At 51.6% G+C, this 23,699-nt stretch overlaps 1 pseudogene; it reads right to left on the minus strand.

Moving 5' to 3' along the window:
• Window positions 1-207: 207 nt before the first annotated feature.
• On the minus strand, window positions 208-20,892 carry LOC149271924 (uncharacterized; annotated as a pseudogene).
• Window positions 20,893-23,699: the final 2,807 nt, after the last annotated feature.

Below are 23,699 nucleotides of genomic sequence, written 5' to 3' on the forward strand. Positions count from 1 at the left end.
TGGTTATTTTGGCAGCCATCTTGGATTCCTACCGGGGGCGGGAGACGGTTCCATCCATCTATGATCGGAGCCAATGAGCGGTCAGCCATCGAGCCCCGCCTGCAGTCTATTCTCACGGCGCGTTCACTAATGCCGGCCGGCGGCTTACAGCGAACTAAAGAGGAGACCACAGAAACGGCTCGAATACGGCTTTTCACCCGCTCGTGATTAACGACATCCCGCTTTGGCGTTAAACTCTTGGGCTTCACACCCGTCGGTGACCCGCTGCGGTCCGACTTCTGGATGAAGCTCTCGTGACAGCGGCTGCACTCGTAGGGTCTTTCGCCGCTGTGGATCCGAAGAGGTTTGATGAGCATCGATTTCCACGCAAATCTCTTCCCGCGTTCGCTGCACGGCATCACTGCAAGCCGCCTTCGCTCCTCCGGAACCCCCTGCCGCTGGCGGATCTTCTCCCGGTTGGCTTCCGGCGGCTCTCTCTTGGCCGTGGATTCTCCGGTGTTTGATCAGGGACGAGGCTTCCGTGAAGGTCTTGCCGCACTCCGGACAGTGATAAGGCCTCTCGCCGGTGTGAACTCGCTGATGCTTCACCAGATCTGACTTCTGGATGAAGCTCTTGCCGCAGAACTCGCAGCCGTACGGCCCTTCGCCCGTGTGTATTCGCACGTGTTTCATCAGCGATGACCTCAGAACAAAGGATTTGTGGCAGTCCGCGCAGGCGTGGGGTCTTTCCCCCGAGTGCGACCGCCGGTGCTTGATGAGGTCCGCGTTGTGGACGAAGGTTTTGTCGCATTCCGGGCACCGGAAGGGCCGTTTTTATGGTGTGGATCTGGGCATGTTTAACTAAGTCTGATTCCTGGGAGAAGCTTTTATTGCAATGGCTGCACAGTTAACACTTCCCCGCCGTGTGAGTCCTCAGGTGCCGGAGGAGGGCCGGCCTCAGCGGGAAGACCTTGTCACATTTGGTGCATTGATGCGACTCATTTGAGTCCGCGCTCTCTTTTGTAGGCTGTTCAATCACGATCTCGTGGAAGGCAGTGGCCGTCGGCGGGGTGTCCGCAGAATGTATCGCGTGTCTGAGAAGGGGATTCGCCTCATCCTGCCGAGTCTCGTCTGTCTCGTGTGTAAAGCTCTCGGCCATGGAGACGCCCGGGAAGGATTTCTCCCCGTCGGGCGTCTGCGGAAGCTTCATTGGTTCAAACTCTTTATCCCCATTGTGTAGCGTCTTATGCTCCACCAACGCCGCCCAATGGCTGAACGTCTGACTGCATCGCGCGCATGGATAACCGCCGGGAACGGACGCGCCGTCGCTCACCTCTTCCCCCGAGCCGAGCTGCCTGGCGTGGACTGTCTTCTGGTGCCTCATCATGTCCGACTTCTGGATGAAGCCCCTGTCGCACTGGGGGCATTTATAGGGCCGCTCGCCGCTGTGCGTGCTTTGGTGCAACACAAGATAGGAGCTCTTGGTGAAGCCTTTGGCGCACACCGGACACGCGTACGGCTTCTCCCCGCCGTGCATCCACTGGTGGTTAGTGAGGTGGGACTTCTCCTTGAAGCTTTTCTCACAGAGTGGACACGGGAACGGCCTCTCCTCGGCGTGTTGGTGCCTGACGTGTTTAACAAGGTCCGATTTCTGAATGAAGCTCTTGTTGCAGTGGCGGCACTGAAAGGGTCTTTCCCTCGCGTGGGTCATTAAATGCTTCAGCATGTCGGAGCTCTGGGGGAACGTCTTGCGGCAGTACCGACACACGTGGGTCTTCTGGTGCCTCACCAAGGGAATCCATTGTTTAAAGGTCTCTCCGCATTGCGCGCAGATGTAAGGAGTGCCGGCAACTCCGATGGGCTCGTTATGAGAGTTTAAGGGGTCCGAGCCGCTACCCGGCGCTTCAGCTGCCCCCGGAGACAGACTGGTGCCACCCTCCCCGCGTGTCATTTCGGGCCTACTGAGATCTGATCCCTTGTGCCTCATTATGTGTCTGGTCAGGGCACAGCTTTCCACGAACCGTCTGTCGCAGATAAGGCAGGGGTACGGCTTCTCCCCCGTGTGGATTCGGTGATGTCTCACCAAGTCCGAGTTCTGGATGAAGCCCTTGGAGCAGACGGAGCAGCGGAACGGCTTCTCCCGGGCGTGCGTCCGCCGGTGCTTGGTCAGCGCGGCACTCCGCTTATAACTTTTCGGGCAGTCCCAGCACTGGTACGGCCTATCACCCGGGGGCGACGCGGGGGGGGCGAAGTCCTGACACTCGGCTCCCTGACCGGCAGAGACGACGGCCTCTCCAGCTTCATATCCAAAGGGCGCCTCGACTTTCACCACCGTCGCTCTATCGACCTCCTTCTGGACGTCGGATTCGCCGGCGGCTGCATTGTCTGCCGAAGGAAAGAGAAGACGTGACTTTTCACACAATATGATAATAAATGGCTCATTTCCCGAAAGCTTCTCCTGTGTGGATTTACATAGGGTTTCGGCGTGGAAGGGGTTATTCGTTACCCCGCTTTGCTTCTCACCTGGGCCCCCGTCGGACCACGGCTCCTCTCCCACCTCGATCCGGGCCACGATATCCGGCTTGTCTGCGGAGTAACCTGCAAGAGTTAAACGGCGAAATCAGACGGACGGACCGGAGACCCCGGCAACAGCCACGTTACTTTATTCACGGTCATAAAACCCCGCCGGGGAGACGCACCGGGCCCCGCGGGGCGAGAGAGACACGCACCGGGCCCCCCACACGTCTGCCTAACTCTCATGCTTCTTAAAGAGACACTCGAGCCACCAGATCCATTTTAATGCATGATAGCTGAGTGTCCCTTTCAATTAACCCTTACCCCCCCCGACACACTCATTTACCCCCCCCGACACACTCATTTACCCCCCCCGACACACTCATTTACCCCCCCCGACACACTCATTTACCCAGAGAGAGCAGCCACTCGTAGTTCTCCCTCATCACCCACTTGTACAGCTCCTTCTGAGTGGGGATCAGGCTGTTCCACTCACTGCGCGAGAAATACACGGCCACGTCATCGAACGTCGGGGGCACCTGGGGCAAAAGGAAGCGGGTAAAGGGTTAAAACCACAGCCATACATTTGGAGTAATTGCGTGACACGCGTGCATGCGCATCCTCCGCTACACGCATTCCCCGCTGGCAGCAGGAACCAAACTCCACTACTACCCGGTCACGTTACTTTTATCCACGGAGGGGCGAGGCAGGGCTCCGCCACCCTAATGCAACAACCTTCCGGGGGTATATGTGGGGTATGCAGGGGAGTGTATGAGGAGCATATATGAGAGGGGGGGGGGTGTATGTGGGGTGTATGCGGAGTATATATATGGGGGGGTATATATGGGGAGAGGGGGTTATTATGGGGGGGTGTATATGAGCTCGCAGGGGAAATCAGTTACTTAACACGGAAAGAGCAGCAACGAGTGAAATGATTGGCGACAATACAAACATCACATGGTCCAAACAGAGACAGAGTGACAGCAAAGTGTCCAGACAGACATGGCGCAGGTCCCTCTGTCTGCCCCAGGTGTGTACAGACAGGAGCAATACCCCTTACCTGAGCCATTCTGCCCCGGTGCAGCGCACCAAGCCCTGTCAGGAAGAGAAACAGAATTACCGAACACCAACTGCAGAGCCCGGGGCTGCTGGGAAATGGAGTCCACGGGACAGCCTGACCAATGACAGAGCCAGGACTACTTTTCCCAGATCCCTCCGCGGCAGCGCAAGGACTACATTTCCCAGATGCCTACGCGGAGGCGCAAGGACTACATTTCCCCGATCCCTCCGCGGAAGCGCAAGGACTACATTTCCCCGATCCCTCCGCGACAGCGCAAGGACTACATCGCACAGATCCCTCCGTTATATACCCGCCGGTTACCGAGAGCGGGGGGCGGGTTCGGGGGTGCTATCATGTGTAGTTACTGATAGAATCTGCCCTGCTAGGAGAACCCCATGAAGGTGTAAATAAAGAGCAGGGGGGGGCAGAAAATGCCAAAGGAGGAGGAATAATGAAAAGGCTGCAGTCCCGGTAATGATGGAGTTAATGACTCAATTTAACCTTTGCTACAGTTTATTAAAACTTTTAATTAAAGACCGAAATACGAAACACCTGCAGAAAAATCCAAGAAAATCGCTAAATATTATTATTAATGTATTATTATTATTGCTAATATTATTTTCAATAGAAAGCACTAAAAAAAAGATCTGTGCGGAAAAAGGAATCTTAATTAAACCCACATATGGTAAAAATGGTAAAAAAAAACAAAAAACCGTACGGTCGCTGGGGCAACAAAAAACAACCCCGGGGGCAGGGCCGGCCCGACAATGGAGCCGAGCACAGCGCTATCCCTTTACACTTCCAAGGCTTTTGGGAACGGGCGCTGCAGATCTCTTTCAGCCCCAAGGATTGGGGAAAAAAAATTCTCCTCACCCCTAAAAGCTCACGTAGTACAAAACTGCAGGAAACCTCTTACAAGCTTCTGACTCGCTGGTATTGGTCCCCCGATATACTCCATGCTGCCTTCCCCGAGGTGCCGGATACGTGCTGGAGACGTGGCTCAGGGGTGGGAGTGCCCGAGGATTGTTCCATTTTGGCATCAGATCCACTCGCTCACGCCGCGGTTCACGGGCCGTCAGATACCGTCCTCACCTGCTTTGTTCCTTCCGCATCATACTGACCAATCGGTCGCTAGTTATAAGAAATCGATAGTGCCTCACCTTCTGAACGCCGCGAAAGCCTTAGTACCGCTTCACTGGAAAGACCCTTTGCCCCCTTCTTTTAGGGAGTGGATCTTGACAGTGAAACATATGAGGTCTCTAGAGGAACCAGCCATGGCCTCTGACGATCAAAGTGAGAGGTACAGGAAGATGTGGATGGAATGCATTGCAAGCCCCGATGTTCGGGCTCTATTGACTCGCTTGCCTCGTGGGGCGCTGTGTCGCTTCGTAGAGGTATGGGAGCATTCTGTCCCCCCCCCTCTTTTTTTTGTTTACCACCTCTTTTTACCCTCTTTGTCCTTCCCTTGTTGTACCCACTGGGCTGTGAGTTTCGCCCCTCCACACTTACTCCCACCATCGCCTACTTCCATTGGCCCCTAGGGTCCCGCGTCCGTACAGCGTTTATGTCTGGACGAGAGTCTGTCGCTAATATGCTCAGGCACCTTCCATCTGGAGTGTTGTTGTGGTGGGGAATGTGATTTCTGTTCCAGCATTTTAGTGGCACTGTATGTGATCTCTATGCTATTGTATCCGCCCACTGTGCTGGGCTTTTTGTCTGCCTGTACTTTGTGGAGTGATATGCATTGTACCCCCATCCCCTATTCCCTTCCCCCGCCGATCTTTGTTTTCTTGTTTGACAAAAAAAGAAAAATTCAATAAAACATATTTAAAAAAAAAAAAAAAAAGGACTGAATGGGTTAAAGGGGAGGCACACCGTAAGGCAGCATCTAAATTCAGATTCTGGGGGAGCCGCTGAAACACCCAATCTGTTTGCACGCCGCCCCCCTGCAAACGCTAGTTAACCCCTTCCATGCCGTATAACCCCTTCGCAACCACAAAGAAGTTTGCCCCAGCAGGCCACCAGACGACGGTGAAGGCTGCAGCCAGCAGGGGGCAGTATGATTGGGATAACATGAAGGGGGGGGGGGTAAACGGGTACTTCAGGGGTTGAACTTGTTGAATATCAGCAACTATGAATTATGTGTGCCAACAACCCCAATCACTCTCAGCCAGCCAAAAATAGGAGTGCCTGGGAAAAAGACAACACAGAACTCTTGGCATAGGACCTGTGCTTGTAATGGAAGGCCCCCCCCCCCCCCGGTGTTCCCAGTGGTACGTTCCGCGCAGATTTATCAGAATTCATTCATTTATTTATTAGAACGCCGGTGGCTCGGAGACCCACGTTATATCCCAATGCTTTATACGGCATGGAAACGGATGACTGGTGGTGGCTCCCGGCAGGGCTGTAGGAGGGGTAAGAGAGGCGAGGGGGCGCACAGTCGCCCGATCAGCAGCTGCAGGACTAGTTGGGGAGATCACAATCTCCCTCTAACTCTGGCTTCCGCGCTCCCTCATCACTACTCGCTGGCGAACGATGCCGAGTTATGATGTCATCCCCACGCTCTACATCAATAGCCGGCGCATGGTGATGAGGGAGCACTAAAGCAGAGGCCTGGAGTGACAGATCTTCCTTAGTGGATGGTGGAGGATGGAAGATTAGAAAGGTAAGAGATGGGGAGAAAGAGGTGTAAGGGCTGTGTGTGTGTGTGTGTGTGTTTATGGGCAAGTGTGTATGAGCAGTCGTGTCAGGGCAGTGTATGTGTGCTTATGGGCAGTTGTGTGTAAAGGCAGCGTGTATGGGCACGTGTGTGTAAGGGCAGTGTATCTGTATATGTGTGTTTATGGGCAGGTGTGTGTAAGGGCAGTAACACAGGAGGTAGAGCCCGTTTTGTGTTTTTTTTTTAATGTTTTCACACAAAACATTTAGGTCGATGTTTGTGCAAAATTCTTTACTTAACCACCAACCTGCAGCATTAACCCTGCCAGGACCACATGCATGACCAGCACCCTGGCACATCACAGGTTAAAGGGGGAGTCGCATTGAAAAACAATTTCTTACCGTAAATTTTCTTTTTCCTAGTATAGTGGTTGGTATGGGTTGTTCTTTCCCCTTAGGACAAGCTTCTGAAAGACCAATCAAAAAGTAAACTCCTCCCCTCTTACCCATAAAAGCCGGCAAACTGTCCTCAGTAATAACAAGAAATACTACTCACTCCAACGTATAAGGGAGGGAACTACGTACTGCCACTACACTAGGAAAAAGAACATTTACGTTAAGAAATGATTGTTTTTTCCGGCAGTACGTATGGGATATAGAAAGGTCCCTTACATGGGTGGGATAGAGACATTGACCGCTTGAAGAACATGAAGGCCAAAGGCAGCTTCCGAAGCTGCAGAAAGGTCTAGCCTATAATGGCTAACATAAGTATTCCATGAAGACCAGGTTGCCGCTTTGCAAATTTCTTCTGGGGAAGCTAAGGCTTTAGCTGCCCAGGAAACGGACATAGCTCTAGTAGAGTGCGCCTTAATGACATGATACATCCACTTTACAGGATACGTAGGCTAAACGAATAGTACCATCAAGCCATCTAGCCAGAGTAGATTTGGACACCTCCTGACCCGCAGATTTCCCATGAAACTGAAGAAACAGGTGGTCTGACGCACAAACTGTTGCAGTACGTTGTAAATAGACATGAAGAGCTCTTTCAACATCCAAAGAATGCCACATGATCTCTTCTGGAGAAGAAGGATTAGGAAAAAAGGTGGGTAACACTATAGGCCGGTTAATGTTAGTCCGCGACAAGACTAGGAGGAAAAACGGTCGGAGATGCAGAACTACTTTATCCTGATGAAAGACAATGAACTCACTGGATGACGAGAGAGCCAGAATTTGCCCGCTCTTCTATGCAGTTTTTAGGGAGAGGAGTTTTTAAAAAATATCTCCTGTAGAGGGTCAAATGACGCAGAACACAAAGCTTGAAAAACTAGAGATAAACCCCAAGGAGGAACGGACGACCTGGAAAGAGGCCTAAGTAGAGTAATAGCCTAATAAAAGGGATCCGAGGCCAAGACCAAAGCAAGAAGTGACCGAGGGCGGACACTTGTCCCTTCAGGGTAGCCACCTGGAGACCTGCATTGAACCCCCTCTCGAGAAACTGCAAGATGACTGGAATAGAGGGAGGATAGCTATGGAACTCTTGATCCTGGCACCATTCCAAAAACTTGCTCCAAGTTCTGAGGTAAATTTCTGATGTAGACCTTCTAATCGAATTTATCAACCGACCGGCCATAGCACCGTGAATACCTTCTCCTGTAGAATTAGCCTTGCAGCATCCATGCCGTTAAGCGAAACATCTGGATGGTGTGGATATGGACTATGCGGTTTCCCAGTAGATCTGAAGATACTGGAAGTTCCCAAGAACAAATCGTCATCTGGAGCAGGTCAGTTTGGCCAGAAGGGAAGGATTGCAAGCACCCTGGCTTTGTCCTTCTTGATCTTCTGGATACGCGGGATCAGAGCTACCGCGGGAACACATAGGCTAGTTTGATTTGCCATATCGCTGTTAGTCCGTCTAGAAAATGAGAATAGTCTATTTTGTAGAGAAACGCAAAAAGAGGGGTTTTCTGTTTTGTCTTGTAGCCATAAGATCTACTTCTGTACACCCAAACTTGACGACCAACCTGTCGAAAAATAACTGGGCTCAGAGACCACTCTGTCTGAGAATATCTTCCCCTGCTCAGGTCGTCTGCCAGTGTATTGAAAGCCCCCTGATATGACATGCCGATAGATCTCTCAGATGATTATGGGCCCATAACAAAAAAATCTCCAAAGACATTGAAGCTTCCAAGCCCTTGTGCCTCCAACCCGTGTGCCGCACCATCAGAAGAATCCACGAAGCTGTTCACCCTACGAGGGACAAGAAAGAACTGAGGGCTCTTCCAGTTTGCCGGCTTTTATGGGTAAAAGGGGAGGAGTTTACTTTTTGATTGGTCTTTCAGAAGCTTGTCCTAAGGGAAAAGAACAACCCATACGTACTGCCACTATACGTAGGAAAAAAGTATTTTTATCTGCTGTATACAGTAATAAACCCCCCCCAGCGCTGTATACAGTAATATAACCCCTCCCCAGCGCTGTATACAGTAATATAACCCCCAGCGCTGTATACAGTAATGTCGGTTGGTGACAAAAACCTGGTTTTATCTCATTGGAGCCGCCCTCGCTGTCATGTGATATTTTGGGGGTCTTTCCCGGCTCAAACACCACACTGAGCTCATTATTTATGACAATACTAATGAAGTCCGTCCCTCCATAGACTTTCATTAGTCAGAGAGTCCGGCTGAGTGATTAAAACTGAGGCATTCTGTTGTCCCCCACAGGCAGTATGATAAGGAGTCATGGTGTTTAGTAGATAGAGGCTCAGATACAAATGGCTGCACAGCATTTTTTATCTTTTTACCTGATACAAGTAATAAAGTAAGAATTGCTTCCCGCGGTCTGTATATCGTTAACGCTTCCTGTTTGGCGGCTCATGGCCCGTCGGGGACGATGTCCCTGTTGGAACGGCTGCCACGTCTGGAGGGAGTCCACTCCGTCCGCACCGTGGCGTAGTGCGTGCTGAAGCAGAGGCCGCAGACGTGGCAGGAGTACGGCCTCTCCTCGGTGTGTTGGTGCCTGACGTGTTTAACAAGGTCCGATTTCTGAACGAAGCCCTTGTTGCAGTGGCGGCACTGAAAGGGTCTTTCCCCCCGTGTGGGTCATTAAATGCTTCAGCATGTCAGAGTTCTGCGGGAACGTCTTGCCGCAGTACCGACACACGTGGGGGGAGATGCTTCACGTGGGTCTCCTGGTGCCTCACCAAGGGAATCCATTGTTTAAAGGTCTCTCCGCATTGCGCGCAGATGTAAGGAGTGCCGGCAACTCCGATGGGCTCCTTACGAGAGTTTAAGGGGTCCGAGCCGCTACCCGGCGCTTCAGCTGCCCCCGGAGACAGACCGGTGCCACCCTCCCCGCGTTTCCTTTCGGGTCTACTGAGAGCTGATCCCTTGAGGCAGATCTTCTTGCCCCGCGGAGGGGGGCGTGCGGCGCTGTGCGTCATTTTGTGTCTGATCAGGGCAGAGCTTTCCACGAACCGTCTGTCGCAGATGTGGCAGCGGTACGGCTTCTCCCCCGTGTGGATTCGGTGATGTTTCACCAAGTCCGAGTTCTGGATGAAGCCCTTGGAGCAGACGGAGCAGCGGAACGGCTTCTCCCGGGCGTGCGTCCGCCGGTGCTTGGACAGCGCAGCACTCCGCTTATAACTTTTCGGGCAGTCCCAGCACTGGTACGGCCTATCACCCGGGGGCGACGCGGGGGGGCCGAAGTCCTGACACTCGGCCCCCTGACCGGCAGAGACGACGGCCTCTCCAGCTTCATATCCAAAGGGCGCCTCGACTTTCACCACCGTCTCTCTATCGACCTGCCGCGAGGCTTTGCCGGTCTGGACGTCGGATTCGCCGGCGGCTGCTTTGTCTGCCGAAGGAAAGAGAAGATGTGACTTTTCACACAATATGATAATAAATAAATGGCTCATTTCCCGAAAGCTTCTCCTGTGTGGATTTACATTGGGTTTTGGCGTGGAAGGGGTTATTCCTTACCCCGCGTTGCTTCTCACCTGCCCCGCGTGTCCTTTCGGGTCTACTGAGATCTGATCCCTTGAGGCAGATCTTCTTTCCCCGCGGAGGGGGGCGTGCGGCGCTGTGCGTCATTTTGTGTTTGGTCAGGGCAGAGCTTTCCACGAACCGTCTGTCGCAGATGTGGCAGCGGTACGGCTTCTCCCCCGTGTGGATTCGGTGATGTTTCACCAAGTCCGAGTTCTGGATGAAGCCCTTGGAGCAGACGGAGCAGCAGAACGGCTTCTCCCGGGCGTGCGTCCACCGGTGCTTGGTCAGCGCGGCACTCCGCTTATAACTTTTCGGGCAGTCCCAGCACTGGTACGGCCTATCACCCGGGGGCGACGCGGGGGGGGCGAAGTCCTGAGACTCGGCCCCCGGACCGGCAGAGACGACGGCCTCTCCCGCTTCATATCCAAAGGGCGCCTCGACTTTCACCACCGTCGCTCTATCGACCTCCATCTGGACGTCGGATTCGCCGGCGGCTGCATTGTCTGCCGAAGGAAATTATAGGCCTGTTAGTCTAACCTCTGTTGTGTGTAAACTGTTTGAGGGTTTCCTAAGAGATGCTATTTTGGAGAATCTCAATGAAAATAAGTGTATGACTCCATATCAGCATTGGGTTTACAAGGGATCGGTCAAACTAACCTGATCAGCTTTTATGAGGAGGTGAGCTCAAGACTGGATCGGGGTGAATCGCTGGATGTCATATATCTTGATTTTTCCAAAGCATTTGATACGGTGCCACATAAAAGGCTCGTACATAAAATGAGAATGCTTGGGCTGGGGGAGAATGTGTGTATGGGGGTAAGTAACTGGCTCAGTGATAGGAAACAGAGGGTGGTTATTAATGGTACATACTCTGAGTGGGTGACTGTTGCTAGTGGGGTACCACAGGGGTCAGTTTTGGGTCCTATTCTTTTTAATATATTTATTAATGACCTTGTAGAGGGATTGTATAGTAAAGTATCAATCTTTGCAGACGATACTAAGCTCTGTAACGTGGTTAACACAATAGAGGACAGTGCACGATTACAAATGCATAGGTTGGAGGCTTGGGCTGGGATGTGGCAGATGAGGTTCAACACAGATAAATGTAAGGTTATGCACATGGGGAAGAAAAATCCAGGCTGGGAATATGTATTAAATGGGAAAACACTGGGGACGACTGACATGGAAAAGGACTTAGGAGTTTTAGTTAACAGTAAATTTACCTGTAGCGACCAGTGTCAGGCAGCTGCTGCTAAGGCAAATAAAATCATGGGGTACATCAAAAGGGGCATAGATGCCCACGACAAGGAAATAATTCTACCACTGTACAAGTCACTAGTCAGACCACACATGGAATACTGTGTACAGTACTGGGCACCAGTGTACAAGAAAGATATAGTGGAGCTGGAGAGGGTTCAAAGACGGGCAACCAGAGTAATAAGGGGAAGGGGAGGACTACAGTACCCAGAAAGATTATCAGAATTGGGGTTATTTAGTTTGGAAAAAAGACGGCTTAGGGGGGACTTAATAACTATGTATAAATATATAAGGGGGCAGTACAGAGATCACTCCCAGGACCTATTTATACCCAGGACTGTATCTATAACAAGGGGACATCCTCTACGGTTGGAGGAAAGAAGGTTTCTACACCAGCACAGACGGGGGTTCTTTACAGTAAGAGCGGTGAGATTATGGAACTCTCTGCCAGAGGAAGTGGTGATGGGAAACTCAATAAAAGAGTTCAAAAGGAGCCTGGACGTGTTTCTTGAAAGCAATAATATTACAAGTTCTGGATATTAGGGACAGAACGTTGATCCAGGGATTTATTCTGATTGCCGTATTTGGAGTCGGGAAGGAATTTTCCCCCTGGTTTGGGGCAATTGGCATCTGCTTCATAAGGGTTTTTTGCCTTCCTCTGGATCAACACAGTAGGGACACAATATGTATATAGGTTGAACTTGATGGACTTTGGTCTTTTTTCAACCTTATGAACTATGTTACTATGTTACTAAAGAGAAGACGTGACTTTTCACACAATATGATAATAAATAAATGGCTCATTTCCCGAAAGCTTCTCCTGTGTGGATTTACATAGGGTTTTGGCGTGGAAGGGGTTATTCGTTACCCCGCTTTACTTCTCACCTGGGCCCCCGTCGGACCACGGCTCCTCTCCCACCTCGATCCGGGCCACGATATCCGGCTTGTCTGCGGAGTAACCTGCAAGAGTTAAACTGCAAATTCAGACGGACGGACCGGAGACCCCGGCAACAGCCACGTTACTTTATTCACGGTCATAATACCCCGCCGGGGAGACGCACCGGGCCCCGCGGGGCGAGAGAGACACGCACCGGGCCCCGCGGGGCGAGAGAGACACGCACCGGGCCCCGCGGGGCGAGAGAGACACGCACCGGGCCCCGCGGGGCGAGAGAGACACGCACCGGGCCCCGCGGGGCGAGAGAGACACGCACCGGGCCCCGCGGGGCGAGAGAGACACGTGCCGGGCCCCCCACATGTCTGGCCAACTCTCATGCTTCTTAAAGAGACACTCGAGCCACCAGATCCATTTTAATGCATGATAGCTGAGTGTCCCTTTCAATTAACTCTTACCCCCCGACACACTCATTTACCCCCCCGACACACTCATTTACCCCTTCCACACACTCATTTACCCAGAGAGAGCAGCCACTCGTAGTTCTCCCTCATCACCCACTTGTACAGCTCCTTCTGAGTGGGGCTCAGGCTGTTCCACTCACTGCGCGAGAAATACACGGCCACGTCATCGAACGTCGGGGGCACCTGGGGCAAAAGGAAGCAGGTAAAGGGTTAAAACCACAGCCATACATTTGGAGTAATTGCGTGACACGCGTGCATGCGCATCCTCCGCTACACGCATTCCCCGCTGGCAGCCGGAACCAAACTCCACTACTACCCGGTCACGTTACTTTTATCCACGGAGGGGCGAGGCAGGGCTCCGCCACCCTAATGCAACAACCTTCCGGGGGTATATGTGGGGTATGCAGGGGAGTGTATGAGGAGCATATATGAGAGGGGGGGGGGTGTATGTGGGGTGTATGCGGAGTATATATATGGGGGGGTATATATGGGGAGAGGGGGTTATTATGGGGGGGTGTATATGAGCTCGCAGGGGAAATCAGTTACTTAACACGGAAAGAGCAGCAACGAGTGAAATGATTGGCGACAATACAAACATCACATGGTCCAAACAGAGACAGAGTGACAGCAAAGTGTCCAGACAGACATGGCGCAGGTCCCTCTGTCTGCCCCAGGTGTGTACAGACAGGAGCAATACCCCTTACCTGAGCCATTCTGCCCCGGTGCAGCGCACCAAGTCCTGCCAGGAAGAGAAACAGAACTACCGAACACCAACTGCAGAGCCCGGGGCTGCTGGGAAATGGAGTCCACGGGACAGCCTGACCAATGGCAGAGCCAGGACTACTTTTCCCAGATCCCTCCGCGGCAGCGCAAGGACTACATTTCCCAGATGCCTACGCGGAAGCGCAAGGACTACATTTCCCCGATCCCTCCGCGGCAGCGCAAGGACTACATTAGTACATTTCCCAGATCCCTCCGCGACAGCGCAAGGACTACATTGCACAGATCCGTCCGTTATATACCCGCCGGTGTGTAGTTACTGATAGGAGGGGAAAATCATTGTGACTGCTGAGAATCTGCCCTGATAGGAGAACCCCATGAAGGTGTAAATAAAGAGCAGGGGGGGGGGCAGAAAATGCCAAAGGAGGAGGAATAATGAAAAGGTAGCGGCTAGAACTACAGGAAGAAGAAGAAGCAGCAGCGCGGGAAGTGCAAATGACTGCAAATGGGCTGTGCTGGGCTGCTGTTTCTTTTTCAATAACATGGGATGTGAGGATGAAGCTTTAACAGAACTCCTGAAAATACAGAATATTATGGAGGCAGAAGAGAACGTGAATCTGTGAAATAATTCACAGTGAGTCTCTCTCTCTCTCTGTGCCAGTGATTGTGTCGCTCTCTGTGCCAGTGATTGTGTCGCTCTCTGTGCCAGTGATTGTGTGTCTCTCTGTGCCAGTGATTGTGTCGCTCTCTGTGCCAGTGATTGTGTGTCTCTCTGTGCCAGTGATTGTGTCGCTCTCTGTGCCAGTGATTGTGTGGCTCTCTGTGCCAGTGATTGTGTCGCTCTCTGTGCCAGTGATTGTGTGTCTCTCTGTGCCAGTGATTGTGTCGCTCTCTGTGCCAGTGATTGTGTGTCTCTCTGTGCCAGTGATTGTGTCTCTCTCTGTGCCAGCGATTGTGTGTCTCTCTCTCTCTGTGCCAGTGATTGTCTCTCTCTCTCTCTGTGCCAGTGAGTGTGTGTGTGTGTGCCTCTCTGTGTCAGCGTGTGTGTCTCTCTCTCTCTCTCTGTCAGAGTGTGTGTCTCTCTCTATGTGCCAGTGAGTGTCTCAGACTCTCTCTCTCTGTGCCAGTGAGTGTCTCAGACTCTCTCTCTCTCTCTGTGCCAGTGAGTGTCTCAGACTCTCTCTCTCTGTGCCAGTGAGTGTCTTAGACTCTCTCTCTCTCTGTGCCAGTGAGTGTCTCAGACTCTCTCTCTCTGTGCCAGTGAGTGTCTCAGACTCTCTCTCTCTCTGTGCCAGTGAGTGTCTCAGACTCTCTCTCTCTCTCTCTCTCTCTCTGTGCCAGTGAGTGTCTTAGACTCTCTCTCTCTCTCTCTCTCTGTGCCAGTGAGTGTCTCAGACTCTCTCTCTCTCTCTGTGCCAGTGAGTGTCTTAGACTCTCTCTCTCTCTGTGCCAGTGAGTGTCTCAGACTCTCTCTCTCTGTGCCAGTGAGTGTCTCAGACTCTCTCTCTCTCTGTGCCAGTGAGTGTCTCAGACTCTCTCTCTCTCTCTCTCTCTCTCTCTCTGTGCCAGTGAGTGTCTCAGACTGTCTCTCTCTCTGTGCCAGTGAGTGTCTCACTGTCTCTCTCTGTGCCAGTGAGTGTCTCAGACTGTCTCTCTCTGTGCCAGTGAGTGTGTCTCGCTTTGTCTCTCTCTGTTCCAGTGAGTGCGTCTCTCGCGCCTCCGCTCAACTCTCCTGCACATCATTTTTTAGTGAATAGACTCATTTGTTATAGACTAAATGCCACGTCTGTAATTGAGACCTTCACAATGTATATGAGAATGTGATAAAATAAAGCAACAGCTGTATATGTTTCAAAATCATAGTAATAATAATAATATATGTTCACGAATAATTCAATGAACAGAACGCATGTAATATATCTGGAATTGCAATTAAAAATCTGTTTTGTTTTTTTTTTGTTTGTTTTTTTCTTTAACTAGATGTTTATACTGTTTTCTTCTACAGTCTATCTCAACCACTCACAAAACATTAACTTTTTAGTGACGGGTAGATTAATAGATTACGTCCTCATGGTGGCGGCTTTTTGGAATAGGAGCCAGGCATAAGCTGTTGCCCACAGAGTATTGTGCAGCGGACAAGTGCAAAGGTAGTGGGAACCGCTCAGCTGTGTGCGTCGGACCGCCATACACAAGGGAGAATATCCAAGAAAGACACAGCCAATGGAGCCTTTCTCCTGCTCAGGTGATTAGGGACCACACAGGGTTAAGGTGTGAATCCAGGACAGATGGAAGACAATTGGAGTCATAAAAAGGACACGTCGGTACCCATTAACACAATTATTATTAGGCATATCTATGGGTATGTTATGAAACCGCGTTAGATTAAATAAAATCTAATAGATAATGTTTCTGCCTTTTTGTTTCTTGCCTTTTTGACCATGGAAACAAGATTTCTCACTAAGAACTGTCTAGGACCATTGTTAGCTGAAGGTATAAAAGTCCTTTAGCTGGATGGAAACTAGATTTCTCACCATGAACCATCTAGTTCCTATCCGTTAACAGGACCTGGCCACGATGGAGCAAAAGGTCCTTTACAGGGATAGAAACTAGCTCTCTTTACATGAGTTGGATAGTTCCTATCGCTGTACAGGACCTGACCACTAGGGGGCAAAAGGTAATTTTGCTGGATAAAAAATAGCTCACACCCACTGAGCAAGCGATCTCCTATAAAGGACATGGTCCTTCTACCGGATAGGACATGGTCCTTCTACCGGATTATCCCTGTAAAGGACATGGTCCTTCTACCGGATAGGAACCAGTCGCAACCATAATGAAAAGGCTGCAGTCCCGCTTATAAGCCACAGCTTATTAAAACTTTTAATTAAAGACTGAAATACGAAAAACACCTGCAGAAAAATCGCTAAATATTATTATGTATTATTATTATTATTATTATTATTGCTAATATTTTCAATAGAAAGCCCCCCAAAAAAAAGATTTGTGCGGGTTCTCGGAAAAGGGAATCTTAATTAAACCCATATATGGTAAAAATGGTAAAAATAAAAAGGTACGGTCACTGGGGCAACAAAAAACAACCCCGGGACTGAAGGGGTTAAAGGGGAGGCGCACCGTAAGGCAGCATATAAATTCAGATTCCGGGGAGCCGCTGAAACCCAATCCGTTTGCAACCCCCCCCCCCCAAAAACGGTAGTTAACCCCTTCGCGACCACAAAGAAGTTTGCCCCAGCAGGCCACCAGACGACGGCGAAGGCTGCAGCCAGCAGGGGGCAGTATGATGGGGATAATAACATGAAGGGGGGTAAACGGGTACTTGAGGGGTTCAACTTGTTGAATATCAGCAACTATGAATTATGTTTGCCAACAACCCCAATCACTCGCAGCCAGCCAAAAATAGGAGTGCCTGGAAAAAAGACAACACAGAACTCTTGGCATAGGACCTGTGCTTGTAATGGAACGCCCCCACGTGTTCCCAGTGGTAGGTTCCGCGCGGATTTATCAGAATTCATTCATTTATTTATTAGAACGCCGGCGGCTCGGAGACCCACGTTATATCCCAATGCTTTATACGGCATGGAAGCGGATGACCAGCGGCGGCTCCCGGCAGGGCTGTAGGAGGGGTAAGAGAGGCGAGGGGGCGCACAGCCGCCCGATCAGCAGCCGCAGGACTAGTTGGGGAGATCACAATCTCCCTCTAACCCAACATTAGTGAGTGCGAGGTCCGTCACTTCAGACTCCGGCTTTCCCGCTCCCTCATCACTACTCGCCGGCGAATGATGCCGAGTTATGACGTCATCCCCGCGCTCTACATCAATAGCCGGCGCATGGTGATGAGGGAGCACTAAAGCAGAGGCCTGGATTGACAGACCTTCCTTAGTGGATGGTGGAGGATGGAAGATTAGAAAGGTAAGAGATGGGGAGAAAGAGGTGTAAGGGCCGTGTGTGTGTTTGTAAGCTTGTGTGTGTGTTTATGGGCAAGTCTGTATGAGCAGTCATGTGTCAGGGCAGTGTATGCGTGTTCATGGGCAGGTGTGTGTAAGGGCAGTGTATCTGTATATGTGTGTTTATGGGCAGGTGTGTGTAAGGGCAGTAGCACAAGAGGTAGAGCCTGTTTTTGGTTTTTTTTGAATGTTTTCACACAAAACATTTAGGTCGATGTTTGTGCAAAATTCTTTACTTAACCCCCAACCTGCACCATTAACCCTGCCAGCACCACATGCATGACCAGCACCCTGGCACATCACAGGTTAAAGGGGGAGTCACATGGAAAAATTATTTTTATCTGCTGTATAGAGTAATATAACCCCCACGGGCACCTTATACAGTAATATAACCCCCCCCCCAGCACTGTATACAGTAATATAACCCCCAGCGCTGTATACAGTAATATAACCCCAGTGCTGCATACAGTAATATAACCCCCCCCCAGCACTGTATACAGTAATGTCGGTTGGTGACAAAAACCTGGTTTTATCTCATTGGAGCCGCCCTCGCTGTCAGTCATGTGATATTTTGCAGGTCTTTCCCGGCTCAAACACCACACTGAGCTCATTATTTATGACAATACTAATGAAGTCCGTCCCTCCATAGACTTTCATTAGTCAGAGAGTCTGGCTGGGTGATTAAGACTGAGGCATTCTGTCCCCCCCCCCCCCCGAGGCAGTATGATAAGGAGACGCGGTGTTTAGTAGATCGGGGATCAGATAACAGAGCGAGAATCATACAAACGGCTGCACAGCATTTTTAATCTTTCTACCTGATACAAGTAATAAAGTAAGAATTGCTTCCCGCGGTCTGTATATCGTTAACGCTTCCTGTTTGGCGGCTCATGGCCCGGCGGGGACGATGTCCCTGTTGGAACGGCCGCCACGTCTGGAGGGAGTCCTAATGGCGCGTCCGCTCGTGCCGCACCGTGGCGTAGTGCGTGCTGAAGCAGAGGCCGCAGACGCGGCAGGAGTACGGCCTCTCCCCGGTGTGGATCCTCAGGTGCTTCACCAGATACGAGTTCTCGATGAACCTCTTGCCGCAGCGATCGCAGCCGTACGGCTTCTCGCCCGTGTGCTTCCGCATGTGATTGTTGAGGGCCGACCTCTGGACGAAGCGGCGGTCGCACTCGGGGCAGGCGTAGGGTCTCTCGCCCGTGTGCGTCCTCTCGTGCTTCATGAGGTCCGAGCTGCGGACGAAGGCCTTGTCGCATTCCGTGCACCGGTAGGGCCGCTCCCCGGTGTGGGTCCGGAGGTGAATAACAAGATCCGAGTTCTGCGAGAAGCTCTTGTCGCACTGCTGACACTTGAAGGGCTTCTCGCCCGTGTGCGTCCTCATGTGATTGTTGAGCGCAGACTTCTGGACGAAGCGGCGGGCGCACTCCGCGCAGGCGTAGGGTCTCTCGCCCGTGTGCGTCCTCTGGTGCTTGACGAGCTCGGAGTGGTGGACGAAGGCTTTGTCGCACTCGCTGCAGAGGTGCGGCCGCTTCCCGCTGTGGATCTGCAGGTGCTTGATGAGGTCGGATTTCTGGAAGAACGTGTTGTGGCACTCGCGGCACCGGTACTGCTTCCACGCCGTGTGAGTCCTCAGGTGCCGGAGGAGGGCCGGTCTCAGCAGGAACACCTTGTCACATTGCTGACACGGATACGACTCGCCGGAAGACGGACTCTCAGGGGTTTTAAGAAGGATCCCGCGGAAGGCCCTCGGCGGGGGATCCTCGCATCGGATCACATGGGCGCCAGGAGCGCGGGTAAAGCTCTCCTCGCGGAGAATGCTTTCCCGTATGAAGTGCTTGACGTTATACGATCTGACAGCCGCTGCGCCTGCTAAAGAAAGACAGAACTTATCATAAAACATAGATATTTACTATCATTCCTCCCCCTATAATCACCCGCCTCGTCAGGGCTTCTGCCCCCCTATATCACCTGCCTGTGTGGATTTACATAGGGTTTCGGCGTGGAAGGGGGTTGCTTCTCACCTGGGCCGCCATCGGACCACAGCTCCTCTCCCACCTCGATCCGGGCCACGATATCCGGCTTGTCTGCGGAGTAACCTGCAAGAGTTAAACGGCGAAATCAGACGGACGGACCGGAGACCCCGGCAACAGCCACGTTACTTTATTCACGGTCATAATACCCCGCCGGGGAGACGCCCCGGGCCCCGCGGGGCGAGAGAGACGCGCACCGGGCCCCGCGGGGCGAGAGAGAGGCGCACCGGGCCCCGCGGGGCGAGAGAGAGGCGCACCGGGCCCCGCGGGGCGAGAGAGAGGCGCACCGGGCCCCGCGGGGCGAGAGAGAGGCGCACCGGGCCCCGCGGGGCGAGAGAGAGGCGCACCGGGCCCCGCGGGGCGAGAGAGGCGCACCGGGCCCCGCGGGGCGAGAGAGACACGCGCCGGGCCCCCACACGTCTGGCCAACTCTCATGCTTCTTAAAGAGACACTCGAGCCACCAGATCCATTTTAATGCATGATAGCTGAGTGTCCCTTTCAATTAACCCTTACCCCCCGACACACTCATTTACCCCCCCACACACTCATTTACCCCCCCACACACTCATTTACCCAGAGAGAGCAGCCACTCGTAGTTCTCCCTCATCACCCACTTGTACAGCTCCTTCTGAGTGGGGCTCAGGCTGTTCCACTCACTGCGCGAAAAATACACGGCCACGTCATCGAACGTCGGGGGCACCTGGGGCAAAAGGAAGCGGGTAAAGGGTTAAAACCACAGCCATACATTTGGAGTAATTGCGTGACACGCGTGCATGCGCATCCTCCGCTACACGCATTCCCCGCTGGCAGCCGGAACCAAGTTTTATCTACGGAGAGGCGAGGCAGGGCTCCGTCACCCTAATGCAACAACCTTCAAGGCAGAGCAATGACCCCCAGCGTCCCGCTCGTCACGAAGAGACCTCCGAGGTCTTAAAAGATTATGTAACTTTACAGTGTTTGCTACATCGGCCCATTAAAGGAAACGACTTCAGCGAGAGATGCGGCTTTTATTATATTGCAGGACACTCAGCGCAGAGAGAGAGAGACAGAGACAGAGAGAGAGAGACAGAGACAGAGAGAGACAGCAGTCGAGTGTCCTATAGCCTCAGGCGGCAGCGCGTGGGGCAGATGATCTCGTGGGGGCAATAAATCAGATTTATACTCAGTCTCTATATTATTATTATTATGCATATTAATAACAATACTAACCGCTGATGGAGACACCCAGACAGGGCCTAGGGATAGAGAGACAGACACAGGACCGGCAGCAATCTGTGCAGGCACAAGGGGACGTCGGTCTGTCCTTCTGCCCCCAGAGACACACAGGAAGTCCGCTCTCACACCAAAGATACAAAACTGCCCCTCACCTGAGCCATTCTGCCCCAAAGCCGCGCACCTCCAGCAGGGTAAATACCGTTACTGACCCCTATCAGCAGTGAAGGCACCGCGTGCTGTCGGGAACTGGAGTCCGCAGGCCCTCAGGACCAACGGCAGTGCGCCAGCATCAGCACTACATTTCCCAGAGGCCTCCGCGGCAGCGCCAGGACTGCGCTTCCCAGAGCCCTCCGCGGCAGTTCCCGGGTTAATCGATGCGACTGCTGGTCTGCTGCCTGTGGACGGGAGGCGGAGACCCCGAGTATTTTTTATTTCATCTGCCCCGGAGCCGCCGTTATAATTACCGTATATAAAATAAAATATGCTTTAAACTTCATTTAATCTGAGAAAATACCCCTCCCCCGCTCTTTAACCCTTTGCACAACAGATGAGACGTGCATCTCGGTAACGGGCAGCCTAAAGCTCCTGCTTATTAACTTGTTGTTTTATTAGGGGGTTCAATCGTTTTTGCCTCCTTTCTCGGGGTTCTTAACCCATTGAAGACCACAAATATATAAAAAAAAATATTTTAACCCCTACCTATCCCTGGTTCAATGTGTGTTCCGGCTCTCCAGTTCACGATCACAATGAGGAGACTTCGTCACCTGCCTCTATCCACGAATGTGATTGGCTGTAGAAGTGATCACATACACCTAAGTGCAGGGACTGCGCTGTGGACTCACTGGTTTTGTGACCTGGCAAAGCCAGCCTGTTTTTTTTTTTGTTTCCATTTTAAATCGATGACGTACCAGGTATGTCATTGGTCCTGTAGGGGCATATTTTAATGACATTCAAGCTAAGTCGTTGGTGGCAAAGGAGTTAATTGTATCTTTTGGCAGGGTATCTAAGCTTGTATACTTGTTACAATATTTTATATACATAAATATGTCTGTTTTGTTACCACAATCCCCCCTCCCCAAAGAACAAACCTTGTAAAAGTCATCATTTCTTACATGATTTTGGGCACAAAACCCTTCAACGTATCAGACAAACGAAAGAATGTGAAATATTCATAAAAATCCATCCTTTATTGCATGAAAAGTTTAAAAGGTCCAGTTACTGGGCAAAAAAAAGAAAAAAAAAAAAAAAAGGCGTTTATCGTAGAACATCCTAAATTAATCCATCAGATCCTCCATAACCCCCCGCCAACCCCACCGTTCTGTCCGTGGGGCTTCCAAACTAAACGGGTCTCAGTAAAAACCTGTACACTAGTTCATGCGCGACCGGAGTCAACGGGCCCCGGGCAGGGCTGCCGATTCTCGCGTCTAACCATAGAAAACGAGGGGGGGGGGGGGGGACAACAAAATTTACACTCATTTTCTACAGAGTTTCTGAAAAGAAACAAACAAAACAAAAAAAAAAAAGTTTCAGAAAGGTATATAAAACTAAAAGCTTCAACATCATTCTCTGGGGGTTTTTTGTTTTCTCTTAAATTGATATTTAACCCCCCCAGGGGAGAAAGAGGAAAAAAGGATCCTACTAAACTAAACGTTTCCAAGGCCTGGATGTTAAGTGGATTTAAAAGAAATAACTGCCGCCGTATCTACTTCTCTGGAGCCGATTTTTTTTTTTTTTTTTTTCTTTTCTTAGCTCTTGGTACAAATGACTGATTTTCTAAGTTTATTTCTATAAAGAAATATATATAAAGGAAAAAAATTATATTAAAAAATTAAAAAGATGGAGGGGGGTGAAAAAGAGAAAAAAAAAAAATATGAATCAAGGAATGTCAAACTCTGTCCTTGAAGGCTTCAACACGGTTTTGGGGCTCCACTAAGTAAAGCCTCCTTTTACAATATATCACAACAATCCCCCTGCGGTCCCGGTGGGTCTGTGGTCCTTCAGGACGCGACTGCAACATCCCCGTACGAACGCTTCCAGTGTGGGCTACCGCTGGGGCAGAGACGTCGTTGACCCATTTGGCGGTGGGGAGGAGGTTGAGTCACAAAGTTCAGCTCTGGTTGCTTGATGATGTAGGTCTATTGATACGAGGGCGACCCCTCCGCCTTACCGTCCCACTTACGGGTGAGCCCAGCGGCGCCAACTTGGGGGTCTTGGACGCGGAAGAGCCTGCACTGGAGGGTTTGTCTTGAGGTGGGGGGCTCACAACCAAGCGGGGGCTGCTAGGGGAGGATGCTTGGTTCTGCCGGGTGGCAACTCTCTCCTCCCTGATCTGGCGCAGTTCATCTCTAATGTCCGTGAGGACCGCCAGCAGCTGCTGCTGCAGCTCTCTGTCTTGCGCCCGCTGCTCCCTCTGCTGATTCCTCTCCTCCTCCCACATCCCTAGCTCCTTGTGGTACATGGTGTCCCACTGCTCCTCCAGCTCTAAGAGCCGATGCATGTTAGTCCTCCATTGTCCCTTCTGTTCATGCGGCATGCAGGCACAGTCTCCGTTGGTGGCAGCCTCGCCGGAGGACGAAGGTTCTCCCTCTTGGGAGGATGAGGAACGGAGAGAATCTTCCTGCGCATTCTCACTAGGCTGGGGGGATCCAGACTGCCTCTCCCACTCATCCTGGTTCTCTTGCCAATTGGACTGAGCTGGTTCCTGAGGTGGCGACTTCTCCTCTGTTCCTCTGCTTCCCGACTCATCCTCAACCTTAAGCTCTATAGTATCTCCCGGCGCAACTGGATCGTTCCCATTGCTGTCGGCCTTCTGTTCGGTTTGTTCGGTCGGCTGACTTACAGGATCTTCTCGGGAGGAGATGGAGTCACTGCGACCGGTCTCCAGGACAGTCTGGACTGGTACAAGCTCCCGCTTCACTGTAAGTATCTCAGGCTTGGAGATTATCAGCTTCTTTGGTGCTGGAGCCAA

The sequence above is a fragment of the Sceloporus occidentalis genome, unplaced genomic scaffold (assembly GCF_023333645.1).
Source record: "Sceloporus occidentalis isolate IW3139 unplaced genomic scaffold, rSceOcc1.0.p SCAF_449, whole genome shotgun sequence".
NCBI classification, from domain to species: Eukaryota; Metazoa; Chordata; class Lepidosauria; order Squamata; family Phrynosomatidae; genus Sceloporus; species Sceloporus occidentalis.